At 40.5% G+C, this 21,533-nt stretch overlaps 1 long non-coding RNA gene across 1 annotated transcript in view; it reads right to left on the reverse strand.

Annotated features, from left to right (window-relative positions):
- The window catches only part of LOC126934844 (uncharacterized), a 471,590-nt gene that overhangs the window by 349,679 nt on the left and 100,378 nt on the right, over positions 1 to 21,533 (reverse strand). The window lies entirely within an intron of this gene.

A 21,533-nucleotide genomic window follows, 5' to 3' on the forward strand; every position in this document is an offset into this window, starting at 1 on the left:
CAGTATTACTCAGAGTCCTAGGGTTCTAAGGAAATGACTCAGGAGTCTTTGAGTGGAGTAATGGGAGGATGAGTTGGCTCCAAGCAATCTGCTCCAGATTTAATCAGAGCTTTGATCTGTTTTATATATTGATGTTCTGCATATAATTTTAATCTTAAAAAGAAATTATTTTTTTAAAAAAACTATAAAAACAAAAGTGACTTAGAAACCAATTAAGTGAGTAACCTTTAAAATCTTTTTCAATTCTGATCATCTATAACTTGGTAAACTTTTCAACATTATCAGCCAAGAGCCTGTTTCTTCTTTATTTGGGATGGTTAACAAGGGGCTTAATTCCCAACAGACCAATTGATATGGTAGACTATAGAGTTTTGCTGCTCAAAATATGGTTCATGTATCAGCAGCATCAGCATCACCTGGAAGTTTATTAGAAATACAGAATCTCAGGCCCCACCCAGATCTCCTAAATTAGAATTCGAATTTTACCAAGGTTTCCAGGTAATTTAATGAACACTAAAGTTTGAGAGGCATTATCTACAAGATTTTGGAATCTTTCTTGGTTGACTCGTATCATTGGTTCCCGTCACATTCTCCTCACCATGGTTTATAGCACTAAGATTAGGATAGCTGACATTCGTGCTCTGTCCTTCCTCTCTATGGCCCCAAGGGAAAAGGTAGAGTCAGTATTTGCCATTTTTGCCCATGTCTTAACTAACAACTTAACAGTCGCCATCTGCCAATGTATCCTTATAAATGCCCCTACAGTACCCATGACCATTTGGGATGTCAGGGATATTGAAAACAGCTCTTCCCCAGTAAATCTGAGGCCCCTTTGATGAGATCATCTTTTTAACCCAGTCCAATTCTGAGACTCACTAATTTTATAATACAGACATTCATAACAAAAAACTCTCAGATCCTTTACAAATTGCCCCAGGCTTGTCCATGTGTTATTAAAGTTGGGCTGAGTAATAAATGCTATAAATGTCTTAGGAGACACCACTCATGCCCAGTGAGCATGACATCCCATAATAGACCTATTTGGCTTGTTACCCTGGCGCCTTTCTCCACCCTGATCTCTGGAAACCAGAGAAAGGCAAACATTAGAATGTCAATCCAAAGCTGTAGACATGGGTATAAGATGCTTTGCTTGGAGAGTTTTCATAAGATCATATTTCCGGCCAGATTCCTATTACTTCGGAGTTGTAGTCAGAGGCGATTTTTTCATTAGCATTTCTTTTCCCAGAAGGAAAACATTATCTCCCAAATAAAATTCAAGTGAACTAAATCACTTCCAACCTCAGCATTATTTCAGCCTTGGTGTCATTTGTAGATTCAAGACTGAGTCCTATTTAATCTGCTCAAGTTCCATTCCTAATAGGAAAAGTGCCAAGAAACAAAGAAAAGATGCATCCCGTTTTCAGAGGCAATCACCATCTACATTTTAGACTGATCACAAAGCAGTTCAATTTATCAACTTCTTACAGAGGCAGCTCTCCCCGGCAAAGTCAAATCTGACTGTATTCATTCTTTCACCAAGCATTTATTGAGTGTCTGCTATATGCCAGGTACTGGGCTGCCCACTAGAGAAACAAAGACAGTATTTTAAATCAAGGAACTCATAGCTTACCTGCAAAGACAGAAATATAAATTACTATTAAATCACATAATCAATATCTTGCTGATGGTTTGAACAAGATAGTGTGGGAATACAGACTAGTAAGCAATGAGGAGCCACATATGGTAACACTGTGTCCTTGCTTTTAAGGTTATAATCTAGATGGGAAAGCAAGAAAAATGCACCCTAACTCTGTTAGGCCATTTGTGGTAAGTGCCAAATGTATTATTAGCCAAAGCACAGTCAGAGCTGAATGTTGATGGTTAATTAGTCATAGTACCTACTCAGTGATTAAGAGCTGTCAGGTGGGCCGGGAGCGGTGGCTTATGCCTACAATCCCAGCACTTTGGGGGGCCGAGGCGGGCGGATCACAAGGTAAGGAGTTCAAGACCAGGCTGGCCAATATGGTGAACCCTCATCTCTACTAAAAACACAAAAATTAGCTGAGTGTGGTGGTGGGTGCCTGTAGTCCCAGCTACTCGGGAAGCTGAGGCAGGAGAATCGCTTGAACCTGGGAGAAGGAGGTTGCAGTGAGCCGAGATCGCGCCACTGCACTCCAGCCTGGGTGACAGAGTGAGACTCCATCTCAAAAAAAAAAAAAAGAGCTGTCCAGTGGGCTGTGGGAATCAAGGACAGGGAGAGGAATGAATGGATTTTAGCAGACTAAAAAATGAGAACAATTCCTATTGCAGAAAGAAATGAGAAAGGGAATGTCTGAGAAGGGAAACTAGTATCAACAAAGGCACCCAGATAGGAAAGCACCCCATCTCCCCACCCTGGAGCAAAAACAAAGTTCTCAGCCTGCTTGGAACAGAGGTTTCATGTATAGAGTGTGTTCAATGATAAATTTGAAAGGCATACTGTATTAGCCTGTTCTCACGCTGCTAATAAAGACATACCCAAGACTGGGTAATTTATAAAGGAAATAGGTTTAATGGAGCTACAGTTCTGCATGGCTGGGGAGGCCTCACAATCATGGCAGAAGATGAAGGACGGGAAAACAGACTTCTTACATGGCGGCAGGCAAGAGAGCTTGTGCAGAGGAACTCCCATTTATAAAACTATCAGATCTCATGAGACTTACTCACTACCAGGAGAACAGTATGGGGGAAACCACCCCCATGATTCAATTATCTCCACCTACCCACACCCTTGACACGTGGGGATTATTACAATTCAAGGTGAGATTTGAGTGGGAACACAGCCAAACCATATCACACATACTGAGGCCAAAGTAAGTATGGGATCTTGAATAGCATTTATAGAAATGTGGATTTTTTTTTTTTTTGAGAGTTCCTTTTTTGTTGTTCTCAATCTATTTTATTGTGGTAAAATATATATACATAAGATTTACCATTTTTGCCATTTTTTAAAATTTTACTTTAAGTGCTGGGATACATGTGCAGAATGTGCAGGTTTGTTACATAGGTATACATGTGCCATGGTGGTTTGCTGCACCCATCAACCCGTCATCTAGGTTTTAAGCCCCATATGCATTAGGTATTTGTCCTAATGCTCTCCCTCCCCTTGGCCCCCAACCCCGACAGGCCCAGGTGTGTGATGTTTCCCTCCCTCTATCCATGTGTTCTCATTGTCCAACTCCCACTCGTGAGTGAGAATAGGCCATGTTTGGTTTTCCGTTTCTGTGTTAGTTTACTGAGAATGAAGGCTTCCAGCTTCATCCATGTCCCTGCAAAGGACATGAACTCAGTCTTTTTTATGGCTGCATAGTATTCCATGGTATATATGTGTCATATTTTCTTTATCCAGTCTATCATTGATGGGCATTTTCGTTGTTTCCAAGCCTTTGCTATTGTAAACAGTGCTGTAATAAACACGCTTGTGCATGTGTCTTTATAGTAGAATGATTTATAATCCTTTGGGTATATACTCAGTAATAGGATTGCTGGGTCAAATGGTATTTCTGGTTCTAGATCCAATTTTATTCTGTAACCAATATAAAGAGCTCACAGGTGAATGAAAGGAAATCAGTGAGAAATTAAATTTGTAGTAGTTTGTAGGATAAATCAGAGTAGGAAGGTACCGGTGAAAGGGGGATATTTGGAGGTACTTTTTATGAACAGAATGCTACGCCTATCTTTAATAATCATTAGTAAGCAGCCCTTATATTGGAGGGGGGTGCCCACAAAAAGGAATCCAAGGTAAATGCATCATTATTTCTGAGGAGTGTTTTGTGTAAAACATAGTTGAGGATCCTGGATTTGACCTTAAAGCCTCATCTCTAGATCATTTCCTTCATTTAAGTTGGTCAAACCCAATGAATCAGCACTGTAGTAGGCACTAAGGAGAGAGATCATCTAGAATTTCAGAAGAAAAGGAATATTAGAACAGTAGGGAACTTAGAAGTTATTTTGCATAATGACTTCATTTGGTGGGTGTGGACAGAGCTCCCAAATGACAATAGTCAGAACCTAGAGTTAAAATCCCAGTATCTAAATCCAAATCCAATGTCCCTTCCACTACATCAAATTCATTGTTCAGTATCAGGCACTATGCCTCCCCTGAAAGAGTTTGTACATCCAGAAACATGCAAACACTGTTTTTTATGCAAGGAAGGTATAAAAGCATATGCTCATCCCATTGTGAGGAAAATGGAGTAGTATTTCTTAAAGACTGGTAGGAAAAAAGCTTTCCATGCATTAAGATAGTAAAGTCCGTTTTCTTCCCGTAATCTCAGCACTTTGGGAGGCCGGGCAGAAGAATTGCTTGAGGCTAGATAGAAGTTTAAGCCCAGCCTGGACAATATGGCAAAACTTTGTCTCCACAAAAATTTAAATTTAAATATTAGCCAGTCATGGTGGCATATACCTGTAGTCCTAGTTACTCTAGAAGCTGGAGTGGAAGGATTGCTTGAGCCTAGGGATTGAGCTTATAGTGAGCCCCACTGCACTGTAGCCTGGCCAACAGAGCAAGATCCTGTCTTAAAACAATAACAATAACAATGAAAAAAAAACAGAATAAGGTTTTCCAATAGGCTTAATGATCACACAATGAAAAGGTACATTTTTCCTTGAGTTTCAGCTTCTGAAGCAAAGTTTGTCCTAGTAGATAAAGAGAAGGTTAAGCTCTTTCCTGTGGAAATAAAACCTTCACTTGATTTGCCTAATGCTGCCTCCTTTCTAAATGGTGGCCCCCCTGGAAATGAGGACCAAAGGATTTGTAATTTAAGGGTCACAATATAAAGGGTTCAATTATTTTAAATGGATCCAAAAATCAACACAACAATTCAAAGCCCTCAAAGAAACATATTCATAGACGCTCCAATAATTAATCATTTTCTTATCTGTTAAGTCCTTTTTGATAAACTAAATACATTGATATTCGGCATGCAGATGGCAGCAGAACAGAATTGTAATTGTTCATTAAGCATCTCAACCATGGGTCTTAACTCTTTCTTTCGGTCCAGCTATTACAATATGCATGGACATTAGAAAAGAGAGATGGAGAGGTCTGACTCAAAAAGGTTTCTATTTTTCCAAAGCTCATTGAAATATATATTATTTTATCCAGACCAAGTTTTCTACCTGCAGATCTTTATGTCTATTTCTTCTTTAAAACATCTTTCTCTTTAAAACATCTACCAGCATAACATGTTATTATGTCCCATAACAGACTTGAAATAATTAAAATATATTTGTTTTATATATTTGTTTAACATAAGTCAAAAAATTATGGAATACTGCTGTTCATTGATATGTTACAGGATGTCAAATCTAACCCTCTATTGGCTGCTTAAATCCCTACTATGATACCTTAGGAAGTTGCTATTCTAGCTTCTACTTGAATATATGAATGAGAAAAAAATCTACTATCTACTACCTATCCATTTTTCCAAGGTTACCTATCCATTTTTATGCATTATTAGCTAATGAAAACCAAAATCTGCTATCTTGTAGCTTTGTGGTTTTGAGAAAACAGAGATCAAATCTGTTTCCTCTTCCACATGACAACTCAAGTCAACAGGTATTTATTGAATCTGAACCAGGCATTGTGCTGTGTACTGGATATTGAATGAATGAATGACACATGGTCCTTGTTTGAGATACTTACATTGTAAGGGTGAGACAGATGTGGATTAGTATACTCGGAGTGTTCAGATGCATAGAAAGGGATACTTAATCCAAATTTGGAGGGGTATGGGAAGTCTTAACTAAATTTTTAAGGACAAATAGGAGTTAGCCAAAGAATTAATTCCCTAGGAGAAAAATTTAAGCAACGGTATAAGAATGAGAAACTGTATGCTGTAATATATTTGAAAACAAGTTCCCCATGCATTTCTACAAGTAGAAAGACATGAAGAGGGAGTGATAGGCAACAGGGCTAGAGACACAGACAAGAATCAGATCAAGAAACTTGTACACTATACCTAAAACCTCTAAAGTGGTTTTAAAAGAAGAATAATACAACAGATTTACTCTTTTGTTAGATCATCTTGGTAACAAGAGAAACAAGGGTAGAAGAGACAAGACTATTTAAGAAGTTATTACAGTAAGCCAAGTAAAAAAATGATAAAAAGCTGAATCCAATCTGTAGTAATGTGGATGCATTAAAGAAACATTTATGAAGTAAAACTGACAGATCTGGATAACTAATTAGATGTAGAGGGTAGAGGAGGATGACAGCTCAAAGATGACTCTTCGGCTTCTAACTTGAGTAATTGGGTGACTGTTGGTACTGCTAATTGTGGGCACATCAAGTTGGAGATGCTAGTATAAGTTGAGGTTGGATTTCTTTTTTTACAAAGTTTGATGTAACTTTAAAATACCATTTAAGATGAATGATTTGTAATTGAATACAAGTCTGCCGCTCAGAGGAAGATTGGTCTTGGAAAAATAAAGTCAGCATCTAAGTGAATAATTATGAGCTCAAGAGTATGTGAGATTACCCAGGTATAGAAAACAACCTGAGAGAGGAGAAGCATAAAAAGAGAAGCCTGGGGAACAGCATTTAAGGGAATTTCTAATAGCTGAAGATAGCCATTGTGTTCCTTCTTTGGATTTTTCTCTTCTACACTAAACATTGACCAATTTTTTCATTGTATCTTCTATTCAATTGCCTCCAAAGATGTTCCATGTTGTTGATTTTTCTTCTAAAACAGGATGCTCTCTATTGGTGCTAATTCATGAGCTGTGGACTGACTAGAGCTGAGAAGATGGTCTCCATTCTGGACGCCATAAGGAACAAAAATGGCAAGCAATTCACCAATCTGTGTGCTCCTACTTCCTTACTATAGATTTGTCCATAGAAGGCAGGAACTGTATTTCCTCATCTCTCTTGCTAATGAAATGTGAGGAGAAATGACATGTATCCTCTCTACTCTTTCTTCCCTCACTTTTAAGCTAAATGCAAATGACAGTGAGGCCAATGCTTAGAAGATTGCTGAGCTGTGAGACGGAAGGAACTCAGGACATGGAAGAAAACAACATATAAGACAAGATATATCTATCTGAGTCTGACAGTTAAATGAACAAGAATTAAATTTCAATTATGTTATGTCACTGAGATTTAGAGGTCTACTTTTTTGCAGTAGCTATTACTCTAACCTAATACCATATCCCTAATAAAACAACATAAGAAAACATTCAGTTTGAGAGGAGGGACATCACACCAACATGTTTTCAACTAAAATCCCTCACACTCAAAGGCAGAACTTTACATGCAACCCTATTAAATTTCATCTTACTAGATTTGGCTGATCTCTGAATATTTTAAAGATCCATTTGGAATTTGATTTTTGTCCATGCAGTACGTTAACTATTCCTTTCAACTCTTTGGCACCCACAAATTTGACCAACAGTTCTATCTTTGAACCATTATCAAAAGTAATTGAAAAATTGGGCTTGGACTACCATTTTCAGAAATGTTTTTATAAATGCATTTTGCATGAGCTCTCTACGGGTCTTCCCCACCCCTACTGATACCCCTCCCCCACCATTTAATCTAACATCTATAATTCTACTCAACTGCTGCTTTGAGTTTTGCAGGACTTGAAGATAAGAGAATCAAAAGAATGAAAGTGGAATGAAATCAAAGGGAATCTGTCCTCCTCCTGTCCATCTCAGGAGCCCAAGCTTTTCCCCAGTTCCCAATCACTCCTGTGGATATAGTGCCTTTCCATCTCGCTTCTGGCCTTTCCCCACTTCCATTTACCCTAGACTTACCTCTCACAGACTCTTCTCTCTAAAACCAATCTGTCACATCACTTCCTGCTAAAGACTTCCAGTGACTTCCCATTAAATCCGAATCCCTTCACGTAGTGTACAAAGATGTTTTTGAGATGGACCCCATCAGTCTCATTTTCCTTCACCTCCATCATAAACTCCTTGTCACTCACCAAATGTGCTATGACTTTCCATAGGTCCGTAGGTCATAAATATTGTTCTTCAGCTTGAACTGATGTTTCCCATACTTTCCTACCTCCCTTTTCTTTGGGATATATACCAAGATGAGGTGTATATCTGGATCATATAGTCGCTCTATTTTAACTTTTTGAGAAACTTCCATGCTATTAGTTGTCTTCTCCTCTATGTTTTCACATTTACTTTGCTCTGCTTCACTGCTTACAATTCCTTTTTCCTCCTCCAGCCTGCGAGCATGTTAAGGACAGGTCTGTGGCTCCCAGCTCGATTGCCCTTGCTCCTACCACAGTGTGTCCTTCGCAGTTGGTTTTCAATAAATACGTGTTGGCCGGACGTGGTGGCTCACGCCTGTGATCCCAGCACTTTGGGAGGCCGAGGCGGGCGGATCACGAGGTCAGGAGATCGAGACCATCCTGGCTAACACGGTGAAACCCCATCTCTACTAAAAATACAAAAAACAAAATTAGCCAGGTGTGGTGGTGGGTGCCTGTAGTCCCATCTACTGGGGAGGCTGAGGCAGGAGAATGGCGTGAACCCGGAAGCTTGCAGTGAGCCGAGATAGCGCCACTGCACTCCAGCCTGGGCACCAGAGCGAGACTCCATCTCAAAAATAGATAGATAGATAGATAGATAGATAGATAGATAGATAGATGTTGAAATTATGAATGATTATAGAGGGAAACATAAATGGTGAGTAAATGGAAAAAAAGTGGTAAAAGGTGCAAGACAAACTCCTCTTAAGGAAACAAAAAGTTCAAATTGCCAATGTTTGTGCAGCTTTAGGAGAAACATACATGCATTATATTTCTTCCAACTTTACTAAAATATAACTGGCAAATAGAAATTGTATATATTTAAGGTATACAATATGATATATTGATGTATGTATACACTGTGAAGCAATTACCACAATCAAGCTAATTAATATATTAATCACTTCATGTAGTTACTATTGGAGTGTGTGTGTATATGTTTGTGTGTGTGTGTGTGTGTGTGTGTGTGTGGTGAAAACCTGTAAGATCAACTTTCTTAGTAACTTTTAAGTATGCAATGCATTATTATTAACTATATTCATTATGTTATACATTAGATCTCCAGAGCTTATTCATTCTGCATGACTGGCACTTTGTACCCTTTGACCAATATCTCCCCATTTCCTCCACTCCCCAGCCCCTGGCAACCACCGTTCTACTCTATACATCTATGAGTTCTAGTTTAATTTAGAGTCCACATCTCAATTAGATCATGCAATACTTCTCTTTCTCTGTCTGGCTTATTTTACAGCATAATGTCCCCCAGGTTCATCCATGTTGTTACAGATGGCAGGATTTCCTTCCTTTTTAAGGCTAAGTAATATTCCATTATATATATATAGTCATGTACCACATAATATTTTGGTCAATAACAAACTGTATATGCAATGGTGTCCCACAAGATCATAATACTGTTGTTTTTTGGTTTTTGGGTTTTTTTTGCTTGTTTGTTTGTTTTTTGAGACAGAGTCTCGCTCTGTCACCCAGGCTGGAGTGCAGTGGCGCAATCTCGGCTCACTGCAAGCTCCGCCTCCCCGGTTCATGCGTTTCTCCTGCCTCAGCCTCCTGAGTAGCTGGGACTACAGGCACAGATCACCACACCTGGCTAATTTTTACTATACCTTTTCTATGTTCAGATACCTTTAGATACACACATAGCCATTTTGTTACCATTGCCTACAATATTCAGTACAGTAACATGCTATACAGGTTTTTAGCCTAGGAACAACAGGCTGTATACCATACAGCCTAGGTGTGTGGTAGGCTACACCACGTAGGTTTGTGTAAGTACAGTCTATGATGTTTGCACAACAATAAAATCACTCAAAAACACATTTTTCAGAATGTATTCCCATTGTTAAGTGATACATGTCTTTATAGACAATGGAATATATAGATATGTGTATATCAAGGAGCAATAGGCTCCTAGATGCACACACCACATTTTATTCATTCATCCATTGGTGGAAAATCAGAATGATTCTATATCTTGGCTATTATGAATAATGCTTCAATGAACATGAGAGTGCAGATACTTTCTTTGAGATACTGCTTTTACTGCCTTTGATGGCAGATGGAGGATTGCTGGATCATATGGTAGCTCTGTTTTTTAAATTTTTTTAGAAAACGTCATGCTGTTTTCCATAATAACAGTACTAATTTAAATTCTCACCAATAGTGTACAAAGGTTTTCTTTTCTCCACATCACACCAACACTTGTTATCTTTTGTTTTTTTGATTACAGCCATCCTAACAGGTGTAAGAATGGCTCAGATATCTCATTGCCGTAAATGCATTATTGTCTATTTTATTAACATGTGACTTTAAGAACCAGCAATTTTTTTTATTTTCAGAATGACTAAAGGTCACCATATGTATACAGAGCTTTATCTTTATGAGACCTGGACCTATATTGACATGTAATGTATAATATAACATAATAGACCAAGAAATTCCCCTTATATTTAACCATGGATATATTTAAGTATGAAATTTCCTTAATATTTAAATTTTTCATACTAGTTCTAAAATCAGCACTCTTGTACCTGGTCAGGTCAGCATACTATTATTTATTTATTTTTGTTTGTTTTAGTAAAATAACGAAGAATATCAATGAAAAATGTCCAAATACCTGGAAATAAATTGAGTAAAAAGAATAAATTCAGTAATTAGTCTGGGAGTACAACGCAGGGTTGATTTCATTACATAATAGTCTTCCTTTTGAATCTTGATTAAAGGTGTCCATAGGAAGGATATTCTACTCCATGTTCCTTGGGGATTTCGTTCCATGATTTGGTTTCCCTTGAGTAGTTGGTATGATTAACTGGGCTGGTTTCTTTTATAATTGTCCTGAAGCCCTTTGTATTTTGCAAAACTGCTTTGCAATTGTTTTTTTCGTAGGATGTACTTAAAAATGAATCCATTAGGGGTAGCATGGCAAACACAGCTCAGAGAGGTTGTTGTTAGCAAAGCCAGAATAAAATCACAGAAAGTCTTTCAATTTTTTTAGGGTGCTCAAAGTGCTTTTCTCAAAATATTTGCATTTCCAAAACTCAAACATATCCAAAAGAACGGTGAACTTAGCTTTTCCTCTTTGGATTTAGGATAGAGTTGTCAGATAAAATACAGGACGTCCAGTTAAATTTGAATTTCAGATAAACAATGAGTATTTTTTTAGTATAATTAGGCCCCATGTAATACTAGAAATGCTAATAGTTCTGCATTTTTATTTGCTAAATCTGGGAATCTTAACTTAGGAAGATAATATTACTCAGCCCAGAGCTGTATGAACTTTGGGCAAGAAACTTAATGGATTGAAATTTCCTCATCTCTAAAAATAAAATGTTGTGCTACAAAAATTGCAAGTGCAATTTATTTCTAATTCAGCTATGATACAATATCTTTTCATCATGCAAGATTTATCTAGAGGTATAATTACGGGTCATGCAAAGAGTGCCCCATTTGGAGTAAGAAGGATCTGAATTTGATCCCACCATTAATTAACCATGTGATCTTAGGCAATCAAATTGTCGAAATCTCGGATTCTTTAACTACAAATTGGGGATAAGGTACTCATTATAAGGGTCAAATTAGATGATGTGTATAGAAGTGTTTTGGATCTATGTGAAGTCATAAGCAGATTATGATTTACTAAGAAGTGACTCTCAAGCAATGTAAAATGAGTTATTAGCTAACTTGTATGGTCAGAGGTCCATTCTCCTGTATGACTCAAACCAAGTTTTCAAGCTCAGGTAGGTTCTAAAAAAGGTACCCACAAGTAGTCATTTTACTGTCTTTGCTCTTTGTATTTTAGGAGACTTACGGTTCAAGTGTCAGCTCTACACCTCGGTTTCTTCAAATAGCAAATGAGCAAAAACAATACCCACCGCATGCATGTATCATGAGAGCTGAATGTGAAAACATAGAAAACACCTGGCACACAGAGTTTCTCACTAGAAATGTCAGTTCCTGCTCTTCTCTACGGTTCTCTTGGACGCCTCAATTGAAGCCTGCTCTGGGTACAGGCCACTGGTGAGTGGGTGTGTTTAAGGAGCGGGCCTCTGTTTCCATTCCCCTTTTCTATGTAGCAGTTCTGTTGTCAGAGCCCAGTAGGACAAGGAAGGCCTCTTCCCATCTCCAGACCTCCCTCTGTGAGGGAGCCTGAGATGCCTAACACGTTTTGTATCTTCTGATCTCTAGGGACCCAGAAGTCAATAATAACCTTCCCTAACCTCAACCAGATTCAAACCAGAAAGTGGCAGGAGAAAAGTCGCCTTGACCCAAAGGGGCATCCAGCCTCTCCCATTTCAGACGCAGGATAATGCAATCCAGACCACATGAAATTTCCCGTATGTGAAGACTGCCTCAGCCCTCTGCACCAGGCTTTCCAGCCTCTCTCCCTCTTGCCTCAGACAAAGCTCTCCCTCAACCACATTGTGTGACCAGGCCAATCCTTGGAGACAGAGAGACGTCTGCCCTAGGGAACTTCCAAGCTGCCCAGGGGATGGCCAATTCACCCTTTTCAGAAGCCAACTTGGAAATGGCATCACGGTGCTTTGTGAACACATCTATGGTGCAACACTGACCTCCAGTGGCTGAGCCAGGAGGAGACCGCTCTCCACACTGTCTCACAGCAACCCCGTCCTCCCAGAGGCTAGCGTACCAGATGATAAGCTCTTCTTGGAACCACTTCCCAGAACACCTATGCACAATATCTTAAAAAAAGAGAGAGAGAGAGAGAGAGAGAGAGCAAAAACATAAGACCAGAGTTACTCACCAGTTGAATCCGACCATGTCACTCCACCACTTAGAAAACTTACGCGGTTAGTAGTCCCTCTATTGATCACAGAATAAAGTCTGAAGTTTTTGTTTTGTTTTGTTTTTGAGACGGAGTCTCGTTCTGTAACCCAGGCTGCAGTGCAGTGGCGCGATCTCGGCTCACTGCAAGCTCAGCCTCCCGGGTTCCCGCCGTTCTCCTGCCTCAGCCTCCCGAGTAGCTGGGACTACAGGCGCCCACCACCATGCCCGGCTAATTTTTTTTATTTTTAGTGGAGACGGGGTTTCACCGTGTGAGCCAGGATGGTCTCGATCTCCTGACCTCGTGATCCGCCTGCCTCAGCCTCCCAAAGTGCTGGAATTACAGGCGTGAGCCACCGCGCCCGGCCAAGTCTGAAGTTCTTAGTACAGCAGACTTCTTTCGGATCTGGGTGAGACTACCTGTTTTTAAAGTAGAGCAGTAGAGGGGTCTCTGTTTAAATGACCTTCTTCACTTTTCTGCTGGTACAACTTTTTTTCTTTTCTTTCTTTTCTTTTCTTTCGTGTGTGTGTGTGTGTGTGTGTGTTTGTTTGTCAGGGTCTTGCTCTGTCACCAAGGCTAGAGTGCAATGGCGCAATCAAAACTCACTGCAGCCTCGACCTCCTGGGCTCCAGTGATGCTCCCACCTCAGCCTCTTCAGTGGCTGGGACAACAGGTGTGCACCATAATACCTGCCTAACTTTTTAAAATCCGTTATCTTTGTAATGGTTTCATATCAAAAATTGCCATCTTAATGACACTTTCAGTATTATCTCTCTTTACCACTGTAGAATTAATTTTGTTTTCAAAACATACAGCAAGTGGAGTTAAAACTGATCCATTTATTTATTCAAAAAACAATAATAAGACATTTATTGTAATGCCAGTAATTGTCCTGGATAGTCAGGATAACAGATAAAAGAGGCATGCTTTCTGACCTCAGAATGCATATAGACTAGTGGAGAATACATAGAGAAATCATTGCATAGAGTATAGCAAGAAGCTATGTGCAAATTACACGACTGGCTTAAGAATGGAGGTAATCACTTCAGCCTGTGCAAAAGGCAATCAGAGATCCTGCCCCAACAGTGAGAGGCCTTGTCTGGATCTTGAAGGGTGAGCAGGAGTTAGCCAGGCACTGTAATCCCAGCCACTAGGGAGGCTGAGGCAAGAGGATTGCTTGAGGCCAGTTCTAGACCAGTCTGAACAACATAGCAAGATCCCCACCTCTACAAAAAAAAAAAAAAAAATTATCCCAGTGTGGGGATGAACACCTGTAGTCTCAGCTACTTGGGAGGCTGAGGCAGAAGGATTGCTTGAGCTCAGGAGTTTGAGGCCGCAGTGAGCTATGATCAAGTCACTGTGCTCCAGCCTGGGTGACTGAGCAAGGCACCATCTCAAGGGGAAAAAAATAAAGGAACCAGGAAGATAGGATAATTTTAAAAGAGAAAGAAGGAATGAAGCATATTTGAGGCATGAAGTAACTTACACAGAAGCAGGAATGTTTTGGAGCCAGGGAGTAATCCATCATGGCTGGCACATGCTGCACAGCAGAAGAATATAGGGCTAGAATGCAGACTGGGATCAGAAGGCAGGATCAAGAGTGTAAAATGTTGGTTATGGGAATGAGGAGTCATTAAAGGCTCTTGAATGAAAGCCCTATTTAGAATGAATACGCTGACACAACTAGCAATAGCACATTAGGCAAGCAAAAAGAAATCAAAATTAGGTTTCTGCCTGTTCTTGGTACTCAGAGTCACTGGGGTGTCAGTCCAATCTAATCTGAGAGGCTAAAGCAAGGTCAGTGAGTGGGTAAACAGACAGGTCAGGCACAGGACATAAAAGGAGAAGACTTAAAAAACAAGAAGAGCAGTCACTTGGTGTGTAGTTGTGAATAGAAACAAATGCCAAGGCCAAGCATGGTGGCTCACGCCTATAATCCCAACACTTTGGGAGGCGATGGGGGGTGGATCATTTGAGGCCAGGAGTTTGAGACCAGCCTGGCCGACATGGTGAAACCCCATCTCTACTAAACATACAAAAATTAACTGGCTGCGGTGGCTCATGCCTGTAGTCCCAGCTACTCGGGAGGCTGAGGCAGGAAAATCACTTGAACCCAGGAGGCAGAGGTTGCAGAGAGCCAAGGTTGTGCCACTGCACCCCAGCCTAGGTATAGAGTAAGACTCTGTTTAAAAAAAAAAAAAAAAAGCCAAGGTTTCAGAAAGTAAGAGGTCCAGGTCCAGGTGAAAATGTGGAGAAGTCCCACTTTATTCTGGTGAACAGCACCTTGCTGGATCATGGTCACCTTTAAAGGGCTGGATCCTGACTGTCAAGGGACAGGGTCTGATGAAGCTGCTCTAAAAAGTCTATTGTGACCCTGGAGGGCCTTCCCCCAAGGGGCCAATGGAACTCCACTCATGGTTCAAATATGTGTCCTGAGTATCTGGAAGATGACAGAGGCATGGGCCTGTTCCTCAGCCTCCAGGTAATAAGTACTGGCTGGACGTCCTGTTGCAGGATCTATTATGTGTCCTTTCTGGGCATTTTATCATGAATGGGGGAAGATAGCTGTCCCTTGACATAGAGGTGACTAAGATATCTGAAAGACAGTGTAAACTGGGAGACTGCATATCTATGCATTTTTGTATGTACACATCCCAGAGACATAATGCACACAGATGAAGAGCCACAATCAATTTATAATAGCGCCTCTCTTAGGGAAGGCAGCCAACATAGGAACAGGATAGTATGGACCTCCATCTCCCCTATAGTAAGCTGCTATTGTTGTACTTAACACAGCATAGTGTACCCATCTGTTCGCTTATCTATTTGTTGCACTAGAAAATATGCTCCTTGAAGACAACAGACACATCTCCTTCAACTAGCACAGTCAGCATTCAATAAATACTGGTTGAATTAAAGAATAGATAAGCAACCCTGGGATGGGCGAAGTTGGTTATAAAGTTCCCACAGACACCTACGTGTTGGACTGGAGCACCAGAAGGTCCTATATCTTCCTGGATTTGTCCTTTATCCTTTATAGACATTGCTAACATGTGGATTGGAAAAAAAAAAAATGTTAATTTTGGAAACAGATGAAAGTAATTTTGAATTCAAGCTGTGCCACTTTATTCGCTTGGGCAATTTACTTAAATTGCCTAAGACATTGTTTTCTCTCCTAAAATATAAAGATAATAATAATACTCTTCTTACTCAAATGTGGCGAGAGTAAGAAATTATACATGTAAAGTGCAGAATGTAGCAAATAGTAGACCTCCAATAAATCGTGGCTGTTGTGATTATTGCAGGGAGTCTCTTCTTACAATGGACTTTGAACCAACACAAACCCCAGAAACCGTAGGGGATAATTTTATCCAACAATCACTTCTGGTGCAGGACTCAGGAACTGAAAAAGGCTTTGGTACGACTCGGGTGTTTGCATCCACAATTCTGTGGTGGAAACATACAGATGGGTGCTTGTGCACGAGCCCGACAATTCCAGGGGCCTTGCTGAATATGAAGTAACATCAGTATGGGGGCTTGCCTGTGTCCATACATCAGTCTGCTGTTGCTGGAGTTAGGGGAGGGAAGCTATGAATTCCTCAGGTCACAGAATCACTTATGGAGGCTACACAAGTACTTTGACATCCAAGACAAAACAAAGCACTAGTGAAACGAGAAAGGTTCCCTTGTTCCCCTTTCAGGGCATGTGATGGGGGTGTGGCTTGCTTCTTCAGTGCCCCACTGCTCAAACCTCTAGGGGAGCATACAGATAGGCAGGCTGTGGGGCTCCAATCCCACGGCAGGGTCTGGGGTGAATGTTTACAGCTCCTGAAGCCCCAGTGGGCGTGTGTTTCAGGGTGCTCTCTTAGTTTGGCGCCTATAGGCGGCTTGTGTTGACCAGCTCAATTAGACCCTCTAGCTTGTCGCGAGGACAGAGGGCTTTCTGTATCCCAGGGTGTACTGGTAGAATCTGATCACGAGTGGGTTTGGAGAATTAGTGCAAGGTTTTATTGAGTGGAAGTAGCTCTCAGCAGATGGGGAAGCCAGAAGGGAGATTATTTTCCCCTGGAGACCAACCGCTTGGAGATCCGGGCTCTCCTCCGACTGCCCCAGCCAAACTCCCCGCTGCTCCGTGGTCTATGGCCTGTCGCCTGCTGGTGCCTATCGGGTGCTCTTCCGCTGCTGTGCTCTCAACTACCAGTCGCTTGTGTCTTCTTCCAAGGATGTGTTCCTCATGACATCCAGCCGCTGTGTCTCTGTCTTACTAAGGTTTCCGGCTTTTATAGGCCGAGGATGGTAACGTGGGGGGGCCAGGGTGGTCTTGGAAAATGCAACATTTGGGCGCCAAAGGCAGGGGCACCTGTCCTCACCTGGGTCCGTGGGGGTGGAGCCCTATCCAGGGAACCACATTCCTCTACCCAGCACTTCCCTTCCCCTCTTCCCTGTCATGTAAAGGGACCACGTTCTTCCCTTCCCAGCCCTTCCATATCACTAGTACTATATCCAAAGCACTAGTACTACAGATCTAGCTCCTACGATTATAGGTGACAGCATAAAGAAGTTAAAAAAAAAGAAGAAGAAGAAGAAGAAAAGAAGACACTAACTCTTAGCTGAGGTTGCTGGTTAGTAAACAAAGATGTTTAATACCATAAAACTCAGTCTGAAGTTGACTTCATAGAAGCAGAGTGCAGAATAGTGGTCACTAGAGACTGGAAAGGCATCAGAGGTGGTGGTGGGTGAGGACAGAAAACCAGAGGTTGATTAATAGATACAGAATAACAGCTACATAGGAGGAATAAGTTCTAGTGTTCTATAGCACTATAGAATGACTAAATTAGCAATGTATGCATATTTTCAAATAGCTAGAAGAGCAGATTTTGAGTATTCACACCATAAAGAAATCATCACACTGTACCCCATAAATATGTGCAATTATTACAAATCAATTAAAAATAATAACAAAAGCAAATGGAAAATCAGTCTGAACACCCACCTCGTATCAGCCACCTGTATGTAGTTAGTGGTGGCGGAATTTGTGGCCTGGCGCTGCTTTCACATGTGAAATAATTCCTTCCACTTGGTTGGATTCTGTCGCTCCAAGAATGGGGAGTGATATCCAATTTGAGACTCCTCTTGGGTCAAATGGCCACATCGAAGACATCATTTTCAACAAAAAATGGCTGACAGAGGTACAGGTTTACCCCTTGTGGACTTACGCAATCTGGAGTCTAAGGCCTTGGAAGTCAGCTTGAGGAAGCAGGCAGGGATCTGGAGGGGACTAATGTTTTCCCAAATATATTCTGGAAGTGATGAAGTGAAGCAATCTCATCCATTGTATGTATGACACAGAAATACAATATGTAAAATGTGAATCTGTAGCCCAGATCTCTCTTCTAAGTTGCAGACCCTGTCCAACTACCTACTAACAGGTCCACGTGAATATCTCTCAGGGTCCTGAAACTCAACTTTTCCCAAACTAAACCGTGGCAACAGCATGGATTCCCAAGCACTCTTCTCGGTCCTTCACTCATCCTGCCTTCCCCACACCCAGTCAATCACCATGTCCAATTGATTCACTACTCAAAGCTTCCTATATTCAGCACTAGGCTCAGCCCTCAATATGTGTATTAGTTTTCCATTGCTTCTACAACAAATAGCTACAAAATCATAGGTTTAAAAAACACAAATGTATTATCTTGCCATTTTGTATGTTAGAAATCCAACACAAACCCCGGAAGCCATAGTGGATAGTTTTATCCAGCAAGCACTTCTGGTGCAGGACTCAGGAACTGAAGAAGACTTTGGTATGATTGGGGTGTTTGTCCACGATTCTGTAGTGGAAACATACAGATGGGTGCTTGCGCACCAGCCTGACAATTCACTGGACAAAAATCAAGGTCCCGGCAGTACTACCTTTTTTTGGGCTCTCTAGGGAAGAATCTATTTTCTTGCCTTTTCCAGCTTCTTTTTTTAATTTTTATTTTTAACTTTTGGGGGCACATAGTAGATATATTAATATATTTATGGGGTACATGAGATATTTTGACACAGACAGACAATATGTAATAATCACATTGGGGTAAATGGAGTTTCCATTCTCTCACATATTCATCATTTATTTGTGTTATAAACATTCTAATTGTGCCCCCTTAGTTATTCAAAGATATACAACAAATGATTGCTGACTGTAGTCACCTTGTTGTGCTATCAAATACTAGATCTTATTTGTTGGACCTAACTATATTCTTGTACCCATTAACTATCTCTATTTCCCACTCCCTCCTCCCCTGCAACCCTTCCCTGCCTCTGGTAACCATCATTCTGCTCTCTGGCTTTATAAGTTCAGTTGTTTTAATTTATAGCTCCCACAAATGAGTGAGAATTTTCTAGCTTCTAAAGGCCACCCACATTCCTTGGCTCCTGGCCCCCTTCCTCCATCTTCAAAGTTACCAACGTAACATTGCTCTGACCCATGTTCCATCACCACATCTCTTTCTAGACACAGCCAGGAAAGGCTCTCTTCATTTAAGGACTTGTGTAATTAGATTTGGCCTGCTTGGATAATCAGGAATAATCTCCCCATTGCAGGATTTTTCCTTTACCCTAATCACATCTACAAAGGCTCTTTTGCCATGTCAGGTAACATTTATTCATAGGTTCAAGGGATTAGGATAGCAATATCTTTTGGGAGGCAGTATTCTGGTTACCACAACATGAATTACCTCATAATATCCTCAAGAATTCAGTGAGATAGGTACTATCTTTGTTTCTATTTGTCAGATGAAAAAACAGATATAGCCAAATTGCCTCAATTGGCTGAGGTCACACTCTAGTAAATGGCAGAAAGAGATTCATCCTGAGGCCTGTTTGACTTACTATAAGGCATTCCTACTTCCTATATATCTCTTGACTCTACGATCCCACCACACTTGTTCAGGCCACCATTATGATTGATTTAGATTACTGGATTATCAAACTGCTCTCTCTCCCTCCAGTCTTGTGGTCCTTCAATCCATTCTCCACTCTGCAGCCACAGCTATCTTTATAAAACACTTATTTTACAAGGTCTCCCACCAGTGACACTCCATTCCTCTTGGGGAAAAGCCCAGACTTCTGGAGATGGTGTACAAGAATAAGATGTAGCATCTGCTTAAGCTTCCAGCTTTATTCATCTCTCCCCATTACTCTCCCCCTACTCCTACAATTTCAGTGCTAAAAGTAAGGCAGTACTGCTGTCAGTTTCCTAAAGTTGTCATGCTTTCTCTTGGATCCAGATGTTTCCCGCATACTAATCCTTCATAGAACGGCTGGGTGGATTAGGTAAAATGCAAAGTCCTTATTATTGTACATTGAGCATAGAAGTTCTTAATAAAGGACTGACTGCAGAGAAAGACAGTGCTTTGTATGATAGTGAACAATAGGTGAGAGACCTCACCAACTTGGATCTAAAATAAATTAAATAGGAAGCGTAATTCGAAATTTGTCAAATCAGTTTCCTTTTTTTTTAATTTGTTTTCTATGGGTGCCTTCAATGATTGGTTTAAGTAGAGATAGGGAGAACAAAAGCATATTTCAAAAACAACACAACTAAGAATTACTGAATAACTCATCCTCTCCATTCTGTTGTCTAAAATATAAGCACATAAATGGAACAAAAGTAACAGAATTCAAAGATGAAATCACAGCTCCCTCTGTTATAAACTATAGCAAGTGCAGGGACTGGGCTGGTTAATGTGAAAGCATCTGCTTTTGAAGCACTTTGTCTCAGGGAACAGACAAAGGTCTAGGTGGTTTAAGGAACAGGGTGAGTGATCTTTATAAACAATTTGCATTTTTATGTCAAATGGAACTTTTTATAGTATGATTTAGGGAAAATATTCAAGGTTGGGTCATATGTTATCCCAGACCTGCACATGGAGTAATCCACACTATTAATTCATTTGGCAAAGGTTGATTGCACATGTCTATGTATTTGGCACTGATACAGACATAAATAACCCATTACCTGCTTTTAAGGAGCTCAGAGGTTAGTGACAGAAATAGACAAAGAGCAAAACATGACATGTACTATAGACATATAGATTTATAGATAATCCCACAGTCAGGGAGCTGAGGGACTTGATGGGAAGAATCACTTCCTGTTTTGGATGGTCAAGAAACCTTTATAGAAGTGGAAATGCTTGAGTCAAGTCTTTCAGAATACTTAGGAATAACCCAGACATCAAAGCTTGGGAGGGAAAGGCATATGCAATGACACAGAGGCACAAAACAACATGACGGGGGAGGGCTGAGATAAGACTGGGGAGAAAAACAAGAGGAAAATCTTGCAGCATCTTGATTGTGATGCTATGGAGCCCGAGCTTTATCTGAAGTTGATGGGATCCCCTGAATAAATTTTAAGCATAACAATGACATAGGCAAATTTGAATTTTAGAACTATTTTTTGGTCTGCCGTGGAGAGGATGGATGGGAGAGGGAGGAACGAGAGGTTTGTTTAAAGGCTGTTGTAGTAATCCAGGTAAAGTCTTTTAATGATGTCCTGAACATTGATCGGCAATGGCAATGGAGATGATGGAATACAATTTAAGAAGGAATAAAAAAGTCTTGCTGACTACTTGGATGTGGGTGATGCTATCCTTTGACACAAAGGATTTAAGATGAAGACCAGTTTTGGGGGGTGAGTAAAATATTACATTGGGTTTGGA

This window comes from Macaca thibetana, chromosome 14, assembly GCF_024542745.1.
Source record: "Macaca thibetana thibetana isolate TM-01 chromosome 14, ASM2454274v1, whole genome shotgun sequence".
In the NCBI taxonomy this organism is placed as follows: Eukaryota; Metazoa; Chordata; class Mammalia; order Primates; family Cercopithecidae; genus Macaca; species Macaca thibetana.